Below are 13,126 nucleotides of genomic sequence, written 5' to 3'. Positions count from 1 at the left end.
GCAGTGGGACTGATAGGTGGATGTTCCCACTGAGGACTCAGCTGCCAACATGCACCCGTTTGTTCGACAAATACTCACTCCTTCTTGTCCTTACTGCTGTGCGCCAGCCCCAGCCTCAGACCACCTTGGTGAGCAGGACACCTTTGTGGACTTTACTGGGAAAGAGACTGTTAACAAGTAAGCAGATTTAACCGTGAGTTCAGGTAACAAGAAGTCCAGGAAGAAAAACTGGGCAAGGTGAGGACAGTGACAGAGGAAGGGTAGGTAGAGTGGTCCAGGAGGGTGAGGGGCAGGGAGTGGGGCTCTGGGAGAAAAGACCTGGACTTAAAGAAGACCCAGTGTAGCAACCCGCTAGGAACTAAGGAGGGACACGGGCGTGGAGAGGATTCTCATGGCCAAGGGGCTCTAAGAAGTTCAGAGCTATGACACCAGGAACCCCCTGTTACCTACATGGTTAAGTAAAAGGTTGCTGCACCCTTTGTGGTGAATGTATGAAGAGAAGGGGGAAGAGGACAGCAAACAGGAGGCAAGAAATGAACACAAGAAAGCAGTAGGAGCAAGAATTGCAGCAAGAGGGGACTGGCCAGCTTGAAGCAGTCTGGTCATCTTGGGAAACCTTGAGGAAGAAGGAAACACCTCAACTCAGTGAAACAACATTTAACCTCCAAACAAGTAGGGGGAAAAGTGATAAAGGAGAGAAAAATCAATATATACCAAGAAGGATAAATGGCATAAAATGATTTAGACCCACATTTGGTCTGGGATGGAGGCTTAGGTCACCTGGTAGTAGTATTAGAGGAAAGGGTGACCCTAAAATGCTGAGGCCCTGTGAATGTGGCCTTGTGATTACCACAAGGTCTACCAGCTGGGGGTAGCACCCGTCAAGCATTACAGCAGAGAACTTGGCCTTGAACTGAAACATTATCAGTCCTGCCCCTCTCCTAACCCCCGATCATGTCATGTTCGGGCAGGGACCACAGTTAGGTAGCAGTATCTGTGCATGGCAGGAGGGGAACTACAAAGCAAGCAGGGTGCTTAAAAAGAACTACTTACAGGGTACCTGGGTGGCTCAGTGGGTTAAAGCCTCTGCCTTCGGCTCAGGTCATGATTCCAGGGTCCTGGGATCGAGTCCTGCATCAGGCTCTCTGCTCAGCAGGGAGTCTGCTTCCTTCCTCTCTCTCTGCCTCTCTGCCTACCTGTGATCTCTGTCTGTCAAATAAATAAATAAAATCTTTAAAAAAAAAAAAAAGTACTACTCACCTGGAGGCCCGAGTAACAAGAAGTAGTCCCCTGCCTGCTCCCCAACCTCTGTCTCCTCTGTATACCTGTACCCATCAGGCCACATGGAAGAGCGCTGTGCAGAACATGGGTGCGTAAAGATGGAATGACTTCGCCATGGTCAAGGGTAAAGAGCTTGAGCTTAGGCTGTCTGGCTCCACCATCTGCCATCAAACCTGGGCAAATCTCTGAGCCTCAGTTTCCTCATGAGTACAATAGGCATGAAGATTAAGGGAGACCATCGTGAGCTAACATTTTCTGTGCCTTTTTCTCAGCACAACCTGTAAAGTTGGTTCTATTACCATTCCCCTCCTGCAGATCAGCAAACAGGCTCAGAGAGATAGAGGCAGCCCACCCACCTCTGCCCCCAGGTCGCATAGTGAGTGTTGGAGCCAAGATACAAACTCAGGTCTGTCCTCTGAGTCCAGAATCCTTATTCCCAAGCTCCCGTGACAGTGTCTTTACACACAGGTAAATACCCACTACTATACTGGGCACAGAGCAAGCCCTTACCTGGCCAGGCCCTCAGGACAAGGGTTTGCACAGTGCAGCAAAAGAAAGCCGTGGAGGAAGTCAGGTCCATGCCAGAAGGAGTGCCCAGAGACCCTGTGTGGGTAAGCACTCTTCATGCTTAGGTGACCCTCTGAGGGAACTTGCACCCCACTCCAGATCACTTGCTCCGGCAGAGCTATGACACCAGGAACCTGTCCAGCCACTACCTGATGGCCTGGGCAAAGACTGGGCACTGGTCCCACTTCCCCATAGCAATGATCACCCATCTCTGCCCCTGGCAGAGATTAAGGAAGCCCCATGGCACCAAGGAACCCTGGTGCATGGGCTACTGAGAAATCCGACCATTGACAGGCAAAAGTGGCTGGGACTGGGGGCCTGGCAGGTCTGGGACTGTGGCCAGCCCCAGAATATACTTTGTGAGATACTTTTAAATTCCAGCAGTTCTCCAAGCCTTGGCTTCCTTGTCTGTAAAGTGGGGATGATGGAGCATTGCCTTGGAAGGGTTGTAGTGAGGATTAATAACGTATACCAGGTGCTGGGCACAAAGCCAGGCTCCCCACAAGTGAGAATGAACTTTGGTCCCTTGCCCGGCCCCCCTCTGTTCCTGCTCTCTACCATTCTCCCTCTAGAGCCTTGGGGGACCCCGTAAAACTGACTCTCCACAGCAACTTGCTCCTCTATTTCCCTGGCTCCAATCACACTTTTCCTGCTTGGTATGCCCAAAGCACATGTCCCCACTTGCGCTTTCATTTTTCCTGTATCAGGCCTTTACTTAATGCCAACCTTCAAGTCACATCCAGTTTCTGACAATAATAACCTTAGTAACAACATATGTCGTGTTTACTAAGTGCCAGGTACCCACAGAGGTAGACACTATTTTTTTTTTTTTTAAGATTTTATTTATTTGTAAGAGAGAGAGAGAGAGAGAGAGAGAGAGAGCGCACAGGCAGACAGAGTGGAAGGCAGAGTCAGAGGGAGAAGCAGGCTCCCTGCGGAGACTCTACCCAGGCGTCCCGGTAGACACTATTTTTGCAGTTAAGAAACTCACCCAATGGGACGCCTGGGTGGCTCAGTTGGTTAAGCAGCTGCCTTCGGCTCAGGTCATGATCCCAGCGTCCTGGGATCGAGTCCCACATCAGGCTCCTTGCTCCGCAGGGAGCCTGCTTCTCCCTCTGACTCTGCCTTCCACTCTGTCTGCCTGTGCTCGCTCTCACTCACTCTCTCTCTGACAAATAAATAAATAAAATCTTTAAAAAAAAAAAAAAAAGAAAGAAAGAAACTCACCCAAAACACACATCTTTAAGTGGTACATTGAGGACCTGAACTTAGGCCCAGAGTTTGTCATTCCTGCCCTGCACACAGGAGTGCCATGGCTTGACCCCAGCGGCCCTGGGAACTCCCACTCAGCGCTTTCCCTTCTCAGTGAACACCATTCATTCCCAGGGCCGGGCCTTTACCCACGGAACACCCTCTGCCTGGAAGGCTCTTCCTCTGCAGCTCTGGGCATCTGAATCTAACCCTTTTCACAGCCTTTGTTGGCGCTGCTCTCCGGGGTCGTCACCACTGTGCTCTGGTTCACGGTGGTCTCCAGGGATAGCCAGCTGGGTGCAGATCCCAGTGCCACCACTTTCCAACTGGGTGACCTTTGGCAGGTATGTCTCCTTTTCCTGGTGTGGAAAACAAGAAAAACAGTTCCCCATTCACGTGGCCGCTGTGAGGATTACATGGACTGGTACCTGTGAGCACATTAGGAAACACTCAAAAAGCTCCCTTTTAGTTGCCCTGTACTATCTCCGTCATCAAACTACACCTTCCTAAGAATGAACATCGGCAAACTTTTTCTGTAAATAGCCAGATGGTAAACATTTTCAGCTTTCTGGGCCCTATGGTCTCAGTCAAAGCTACTGACGTCTGCAGGCCAGCGGACAATAAGAGCAGGCCAGCACAGACAATACGTAGAAGGATGGGCATGGCTTGTGCCAATAAACTTCACTGATGGACGCTGAAATTTGAATTTCATGTAATTTTTACATGTTACAGAATATTCTTCTATTGATTTCCCCCCAACCATTAAAAAATGTAAAAACCGGGGCACCTGAGTGGCTCAGTGGGTTAAAGTCTCTGCCTTTGGCTCAGGTCATGATCCCAGGGTCCTGGGATCAACCCCCTAATCGGGCTCTCTGCTCAGTGGGGAGCCTGCTTCGCCCTCACTCTCTCTGCCTGCCTCTCTGCCTACTTGTGATCTCTCTCTCTCTCTCTCTCTGTGTCAAATAAATCAATAAACTCTCTTTAAAAAAATGTAAAAACCATTCATAGCTTACAGGCTCTACAGAAACAGGTTGGCAGGCCTGCCTTGGCCCCCCAGCTAGAGTTAGTTACTGACTACTGCCCAGGGCCATTTCTCCAGGCCCTCCCTGGATTGCATATGTTTGATTTTATCCAGACTGGGGTCCCAACCTACCATGGGCTTATGGTTCGTGTGAATTAAGCTTCTCTGACACCCAGGGCTTGTGATTTCTTGGTCTGCCGATCAATCCATCGATCCCCTCAGAGTACAATGCCACATCCCTCAACCAAGGTCATTCCAAGAACTCCAGAGCCCACGCAAAGAAGGGCCTAATGTGCTCAGAACAGGAACGGCCTGCCCAGGTCACCTACTCTGTTTTCTGGTCCCTTTGTTTTCAATTACGTCTCCTGGGAGTAGAAGGAAAACAGGAGGGTCAAGGGAGGAGGGTAGGCAGGGAGCCGGCAAGAGGAAGGAGTTGTTGGGAGCCATGTTATTGCCTGCCCCAGTTCTTCCTTGGGGCTTATTTGTCTCTGCTTCCTGGCTTTTCTGAAAGGTCTGGACTCCAAAGGACTAAAGATGAAGAAGCCCCAGGCTGCTAGCTTGGACAGTGAATTCAGAATTCACAGTTCTCCTGAGTGCCCCTTGTAGGAGGAAATTCCATGTCATGCCCCCTCTTATGTTTGAATGACGGTAGTCAGCACTCACCCCGCAGTTACCAAAAACTTGCCTGAAGTTATTACTAGCATCTCTAAAATCCGTTCTGGGCCTTGGAAAAAGCAGGCTGGTGGGATTTCCTCCAATTTACATAATGGTGCCTGGCCACTGAGTGCCTGGGGGCAGAGCCTCCAGAATTCTAATCCTTGCACACTCCTTTCCCCTTCTCATGGCCTCCTCTGACCCTCCTCTGGACCTCTCCTGGAGTGTAGGGGGCCTTTAGACCCTGCGAAGTCGCTCTCACTGGGGCTGGAGAGGAGGAGAGCAGAGCAGTAAGTGTCTGGATCTGCATCTCTTGCTAAACTGCTGTGAAGGGAAATCCCAAATATTTATCTAAGAGAAGAAATCTGTCCTAACAAAACATGTTTCCTTTGAGGACAGGGCAGTGTGGAGGTAGGTGCCTCTGAATAAAGCTTCTTTGTATCACTGTGGATGGGTACAACAGGAAAACAACTTATTTTTGCTTCGGGGAAAATCTGCTGCCCTCCCTAAATCCTGTGCCCTACGCCATGGCCAGTCCACATCGGGCAGAGGTCAAAGCCTGTGGCAGTGCTGAAGAGGAAACTGCATGATTACCTCCTTCAAGGCATTCTCTTCTGACTTTCTCCTTTCCTGAGTCAAAATCTGTGCCCGGAGCCTGCTGAGTGCTTTGGCGTCCGTGGTAAGGAGCGCAAACTCCGCAAGTGTCAGGGCTTGTGTTCATTTTTTGTTTTCTTTTTGGATGATGATAAATTATATGCTCATTCACGTAGTTTCCTCTGCCTATAAAGTCCTTATCTCTTGTATGCCTGAGGAATTTTTATTCAGAAGCTCAGATCACATAGCCCCCTTGTCTGTACAGCTTTCTCTGCTTCCTCCAGAAGAAAGAGAGTTTTCAATTATTATCCTCACTACTATGTGCCACGCGATGAGCCAGAGACCTTAGGTATATCAACCGCCCTGTGAGGTAGCTACTGTTTTGTTCTCACTGAGGCCCAGAGATACCAAGTAACTACCAATGTCACTTAGCTGTGAAGCTGGCAGAGCTGACTGGAATGCTGACCTGCTCAGACTGTGGAGCCCAGAGCTCCATCACTATGTTTCCATCTGTGCCATCTCCCTGTTCTGCACATATTTCTACTCTGGCGTCGCGTTTTTATGACTCTATCTCCCCATATGAGACCAGGTTTCTTTGCAAATGGGATTCATGCAAACATAATTCATTTCTGTATCCCCAATACCTAGCACAATGCTTGGTACTGAGCAACCACTGATTCATCCGACAGATATTCTGTGTTCAAAGAAAGACTGAATTCCTGTTCTTAAGGAGCTTAAGCATGCAGAGTAGTACAGGACATGGGATATACCCATAAACAGACGTCGGTACCACTAGAGAAATATAACATGAGAGGTGAGGGTTCTCCCCTCGGATAACTTGGAGAAGGATGATGTTCCAGCCAGGTCTGAGAAGATGCCGTTAGAGCATGACCCTGCCACAGCCTTGGGACTTGAAGATGGAGGACGGGTGGAGGAGCAACGGGGCTCAGAAAAGGAAGGGCATGAGCAGATACCAGCCCAGAAGTATCTGGGCTGATACCAGCTGATACCAGCTGATAATCAAAGTGACAAATCCCCTAATGGTGGTGAGGGAGAAAAGGACTATTTCAGACTGGGTAGGAGCTGCTGGGGAAAGTCAGCCAACCGTCAGATTGGGAAGACTGTGTGGGGGCCAGTGTGGGTGACTGAACAAAAACAATTTCCTAGGGGAATTCTGCAAATCTCCTTTCATTATAACAAGAACTACTGCTATTTATTGACGACACAGTTCTGAGGCTTCTGACCATGACACACGTACTTGTCTCCATTTCATAAGAAGAAAACCAAAGTTAATAAATCCAGCACAGAAAAAATTTAAACAGCCTGAGATTTATTTTATTTTTCTCTTTTTTTAAAATTTTTTATTTTTTATAAACATATATTTTTATCCCCAGGGGTACAGGTCTGTGAATCACCAGGTTTACACACTTCACAGCACTCACCAAAGCACATACCCTCCCCAATGTCCATAATCCAATCAAGAAATGGGCAGAGGACATGAACAGACATTTCTGCAAAGAAGACATCCACATGGCCAACAGACATATTTTATTTTTTTTTTAAAGGTTTTATTTATTTATTTGACAGAGATCACAAGTAGGCAGAGAGGCAGGCAGAGAAAGAGGAAGGGAAGCAGGCTCCTTGCTGAGCAGAGAGCCCGATGCGGGACTCGATCCCAGGACCCCGAGATCATGACCCAGGACCCCGAGATCATGACCCAGGACCCCGAGATCATGACCCGAGCCGAAGGCAGCGGCTTAACACACTGAGCCACCCAGGCGCCCCAAGCCTGAGATTTAGAATCAGAAGGCTCACTCTTACTTTTCTATACCAATGGCAGAACTTTTCCGGAAAATTATTAAAATTTTTCAAGAGCCTAAAAATGTTTATATCTTAAAACGGTAATTCTACTTTTGGGGAGATACCTAACAAAGTAAGCTTCACCAGCTTAATGTACAACAGTGTATATAAATTGTGGGAGCAGTCTAAATGGCTGGTTAATAAACAGTCATTTGAAAATGATTATTACAAAAAATGTTTAGTACCATGGGGGGAAATGTTTGTATCAAAAGTAGTGATGAGGAGAACTCCCCAGCCACCCAGCCATGAGCACCACATTTCTGCAGACCTCTTCCTCCACCTTTGGGGGTGGCTCTACCAAGGGGGGGCCCCCTCCGGGTTGGGGGAGGTGGCTTTGGTGGGGGGAGTCTCTGTGGGGGCGGTGGAAGCCGCACTATTTCGGCTCCTTCTGCTAGGTTCGTCTCCTCGGGGTCAGGAGGGGGCTATGGGGGCAGCATGAGCTGCAGCTTTGGTGGAGGGGCTTGTAGTGGTTTTGGGGGTGGCCTTGGAGGTGGCTTTGGTGGGGGTTTTGGCAGTGGCTTCGGTGACTACAGTGGTGGCGATGGCGGCCTCCTCTCCGGCAATGAGAAGCTCACCATGCAGAACCTCAACTACTGCCTGGTCTCCTACCTGGAGAACGTGCGGGTCCTGGAGGAGGCCAACACAGAGCTGGAGGTGAAGATCTGGGACTGGTACCAGAAGCAGAGCCCCAGCAGCCCCGAGAGGAACTACAGCCCCTACTTCAAGACCATTGAGGAGCTCCATGACAAGATCCTGGCGGCCACCATTGACAACAACTGGGTCATCCTGGAGATCGACAACGCCCGGCGGCGGACGACTTTAGGCTCAAGTACGAGAACGAGCTGGCCCTGCACCAGAGCGTGGAGGCCGACATCAACGGTCTGCGTCGGGTGCTGGACGAGCTGACCTTGGCCAAGACCGACCTGGAGATGCAGATTGAGGGCCTGAATGAGGAGCTGGCCTACCTGAAGAAGAACCATGAGGAGGAAATGAAGGAGTATGACAGCCAGCTGGCCGGCCAGGTCAACGCGGAGATGGACGCGGCACCAGGCGTGGACTTTATCCTCATGCTGGCCGAGATGAGGGAGCAATATGAGGCCATGGCGGAGAAGAACCGATGGGACGCCGAGGCCTGGTTCTTCAGCAAGACAGAGGAGCTGAACAAGGAGGTAGCCTCCAACACAGAGATGATCCAGACCAGCAAGACGGAGATCACAGACCTGAGGCACACGATGCACGGGCTGGAGATCGAGCTTCAGTCCCAGCTCAGCATGAAAGCTGGGCTGGAGGGCTCACTGGCCGAGACGGAGTGCCCCTACGCCACACAACTGCAGCAGATCCAGGGGCTCATCAGCAGCCTGGAGGCCCAGCTGAGTGAGCTCCGCAATGAGATGGAGTGCCAGAACCAGGATCGCCACCTACCGCAGCCTGCTGGAGGGCCAGGATGCCAGGATGGCTGGCATTGGCTCCAGAGAAGCATCCCTGGGAGGCAGTGGCGGCGGCAAAGTTCGCATCAATGTCGAGGAGACAGTGGACGGGAAGGTGGTTTCTTCTTGCAAGAGAGAGGTCTGAGTGCCCCGTGTAGCAGAGATGTCCCTCGTCACCTCCCTGCTTCCCAGGCTGAGTGGAGGACTGGCTAGAGGGGCCAGAAGAGCAAACCCTAGTCCCTGCTTTCAAAGGGTCAAGCTCTCTTTGTTGAGTGCTCCCCCTCCCACTCCCCTCCAGCTCTCCCCCTCTGCTTTCCAGCAGTGACAGGCAGGAAGCCGCTGGATTGTGTAACAAGGTGGTTTGTGCCATGTGTGTCCATGCAATAAAGAATTGCTTTTCTTTTTGCAAAAAAAAAAAAAAAAAAAAGTAGTGATGAGATAACAGCAGGTTATGGAAAAACAAAATTACCTATGTGGTAAGATGTGAACAATGTTAAAAAGATACATGGGAAAAGACTGGAAAGAAATGCAGTTGCTACTGGTTTATTCCAGAATCTTCTCCCGTATAAACTTGAAGGTTTTGGGTCTTTTTCAATAGCTGCCCTCAGTAACAAAATGTCACCCGCCCTTTTCTCACTGGGTAGGCTTTAATGATGGACGCTATTTCCAGGAATTAGAATAATCAGTCTCCTTCTGGTGTTTAAGATTAATTTTAAATGTTTACACAATAAAAATACTCATTTTTGAAATGTCCATCTCAAGTTCCCCTTCAAAGCGCCTGCCCCACTGCCTCCCCAGGGAGCTAGACCTGGCCGTGGCTCTGGTGGTTTGAGGCGAGGGTGGAGGAACACAGGCTGTCCTCGACTTCCCTGCTGGTTCCTCTCCGTGAGAGGGCTGGGGAAAGGGCTAGGGAGGGGCAGGTCTTCCTATCTGACAGCCATGGGGAAGCCATAGTCTCTCTCATGGTTGGCCGCTGCTCTTCAAGGCTAACTGGCTGCTGGTTGCCATCTTCCTCTGTCTGGCACCATCAAAACACTGGCTCTCTTGTGCAGAACTTTCTGAATCTCACCTTCCTTACCTGTAAAATAGAAAGAAAACAGATGCTGTTATGTGGGTGGTGCGGAAACAGAATAAAATAATATATGTGGGAGCACTATCAACTGCAAAGTTGAATATGTAAAGTTCAACATGTAAAGCTGAAACTACGTAAACAATATTCTCTACTATTATTATTTGAGGAGCCTATTATTCGGAATGTCTACTATTACTTGAAATGGATACCGCCACTCAGAGATCAAATAGGTATTTCACTTAATAGGTAGAAACAGAACTGGTGAATATCACCTCCCCACCCCTCCCAGCTCTTCATCCAGTCTTCCCCCTCTCAGTTAAAGACCAACTTCATCCTCCCAGTGATGCAGGCCAAACCTTTGCGAGTAGCAGTGGCCCTCTCCTTCTCTCACACCCCACTCACATCCAATCCCTCAGCTGACTGTGCTGACTTTTAAACCAAAAGTACAAGTCAATAGCTTCTTCCCACTTCTACTACTACCCGTCCAAGCCATCTCACCTCTCTCGGGCAACCGTCCTCCAATTGGTCTTCCTTCTCTACTCTTGCTTCCCTGTGATCAGCTCCACAATGCAGCCAGAGTAAGCCTTGTCAAACCTAAGCTGGTTCACATTACTTTTGCTTCCAAACCCTTCGGTGGCTTTCCATCTCACTCAAAGTAAAACCCAAAGCCCTTGCCAAGGTGTACAAGGCCTCATATGATCTGGGCACTGGTCTCCTCTCTGACCTTGCTCCTACAACTCTCTCCTTTGCTCAATTAGCCCCAGCTGCTCCATCTTCTCAATGTTCCTCCCACAAGCCAAGTATGCTCCTGCCTCGGGGCCTTTGTACTCGCTCGTTCCTCTGGCATGAATAGTCTTTCTCCAGATGATCACGGGACTTGCTCCCTCACCTCAGCAGAGTTGTTTTCCCTGATCACCAAATTTAGAACAACACACTCTTTCTCTATCCCTCTTTTCTGCTTTTTCCCCTTTCTTAGCACTTAGCACCCCTGACATGTTACATATTTATCTGTTTATGGTATGCTTTCTCCCACTAAAATGCAGGACTTTGCCCAGGGTTATATTCCTAATATCAAGTAAAGAAATGAATTCCTTCCAAGCATTTCTTTATAATGACCATTTCATAGATAAACCTGCCCAAGTCCAGTGGCAATTTTCATTCCCTTGGGTTCTTCTGGATTGGGTTCCCTTCTTTGTGTATTGGGGAAAATCACATGCTTCCTTCTAGGTCCTGAAGTGTAACAAAGCCCATTTCTATGTTCAACATTAAGTGGTAATTATCCTGGCACTTGGAGTTTGGGGTTGGACAGAAGAGGAGGGGATTCGCCCGTAGTGTCTGACCATCTCTGATGCTCTTCCTGATGTCTATAGCAGGCTGGAGTCTGGCAACATACGTTCTGCCACAGCCCACTTTCTGGGAAGGTGAACTGCGGTAAAGACAAATACATGTAAACAACCGACAAATGTGACTTAGGAAGTGGGTAGGTGTGGGGCATTTATTGTATTTACAGAGGGTGGTGGGAGGAGGACCCAGCAGAGCATACACCCGGGAATCCCCAGAGATGTTACTGGTCTTAAGAGTTGGGAGATGGAGGTCACATAAAACCAAGAACTCTAGGGATGCTCCCATCTACATTTGCCACCCCACTTGGTTCAACTTTCACAGGAGGCCAAAAGAAAACTCAGTAGCCATTCAACTTGCAGGATAATTGTGTCTGATCTCAGGGAGCTTTGTCTTAAGGGGAGAAGGAGCATGTCTATATTCTCTTTAACATAGAGGCTGATCCCCACATAATGACCAGCTCATTTATGGGTACATGTGATCATGGTACTCCTGTCTTCATGTGCTACAGGCCCCAACCCCGCTCTTCTGACTTTAGCTGGCATTGGGTTACCTTCCCTGCTCCTTATACAGAAAGTTGCACTTCCCTGAACTGTTTTCAACAAGCTGTTCTCTTCCTCCTCAGACCTGCCTGGACTGGCTAGGGCACTCCACAACAATGTTCTATTTTCCCTTGGCAGAACCTGGCTCTGGCTCCAATTCTTTGCCACCAGAAGCACCTATATGCAACTACCCGGGAGAGACCAGCAGGGGGAGCCAGGAAAATCCGGATTCTTCAGTGAAACAAAAGGGGTCAAGGACAAAAGCTACTTCTCAAGAGGTTCAGGTAATTTTCTCCTCATTTAAGATACACAGAACCAAGTGCACTGTTAAAACAACTGATTGTGACGTTCAGGTGAGTGGAAAGCCAAAAGGAATTCATCCATTCAGTCATCAACAACTGTTTATTAAGCATCTACTACATGCCAGCCTAGGTACTGCATATACAGTAATTATTGACAAAGACTGCTGGAAGTCCCTTAGGGTTAGTGAACTAGGAGGGAGAATAGGTAAGTAGAGGTCTAGGCACTTGAATCAAAGTGAAGATGCAGGACAGTTTTAAAGAACTCTGGGAGTGGGAGAGACAAAAGAACAGAGTTTAAGGCCAGAAAATTCCTTTGATTCTACCAATGCAAAAAACTGCCAGAGAAAGAATGTGAGGCCCAGTAAAACTGCTAAAAACAATCTAAATGACAGCACACATCACAGTATCTAAGAGAAATTGCTTCAACAAGTAGAAACTGAAAACTTGGTCAATATACTGACTTTGTTTCAAAATAATCCAGTGGGGATAAGGAGTAGATGAAAGTAGAGATAAAACAAGATTGGCCACATGCTGATGATTCCACAAGCTGGGTGGCAGGTACCTGCTAATTCATTATATTATTCTCTCTACTTTTGCATATCTTTGAAAACTCTCATAGGAAAAGTTCATATGTACCAACAACTTGGTCAATACCACTACAGACAAGTTTCACAGAAGACACCATATTTGTTATGGGAGAAAACTGAGCATCTCTGTTCATCCAAAATTTTCGAAGAGTACAGAACACACTGAGGCTGTGGACATTTTCTCTCTGTCCCCACTTCTCTCAGAGGTCTGTTGCCAGAGCCTAGGATTCTGATCCTTCAAAGAATGGCACAATGAATGCAAGTTATTCACTGAGGCTCCTTACCTGTGTTATTTACCAAAGCGGGGAAGAAGAAACTCAAAACCTCCCTTGGGGAAAATACTGAGAAGTAAATTCTATCTTCTATTGCCCAATAAGGAAGGAGTTGTGTGGGGATCAGTGAGAGTCAAGGATTAATTCTGTTCCCAGTAGCAATGTAAGGTCACCGGACAACCTTGAACAAATCCCATAATCCCTGGAAACTCCTCCTTTCTCAAGACAAGGACATATTACATATGGAAACTGTACTTGTGAATGTTTGTTTTGGCAGCATGAGAAAAATTCAAAAGACCGGTTCTTTCCCATGTGTCTCATCAGTATGACATCTCAGGAATGGTTATTTACAAAT

At 48.3% G+C, this 13,126-nt stretch overlaps 1 pseudogene; it reads left to right on the top strand.

Moving 5' to 3' along the window:
* The first annotated feature begins 7,473 nt into the window (after positions 1 to 7,473).
* On the top strand, positions 7,474 to 8,886 carry LOC132023853 (keratin, type I cytoskeletal 15-like; annotated as a pseudogene).
* Positions 8,887 to 13,126: the final 4,240 nt, after the last annotated feature.

The sequence above is a fragment of the Mustela nigripes genome, chromosome 8 (genome assembly GCF_022355385.1).
Source record: "Mustela nigripes isolate SB6536 chromosome 8, MUSNIG.SB6536, whole genome shotgun sequence".
Taxonomy (NCBI): Eukaryota; Metazoa; Chordata; class Mammalia; order Carnivora; family Mustelidae; genus Mustela; species Mustela nigripes.
Note: the sequence above shows the minus strand (reverse complement) of the source record. Positions and strands in the feature narration are given on the sequence as shown.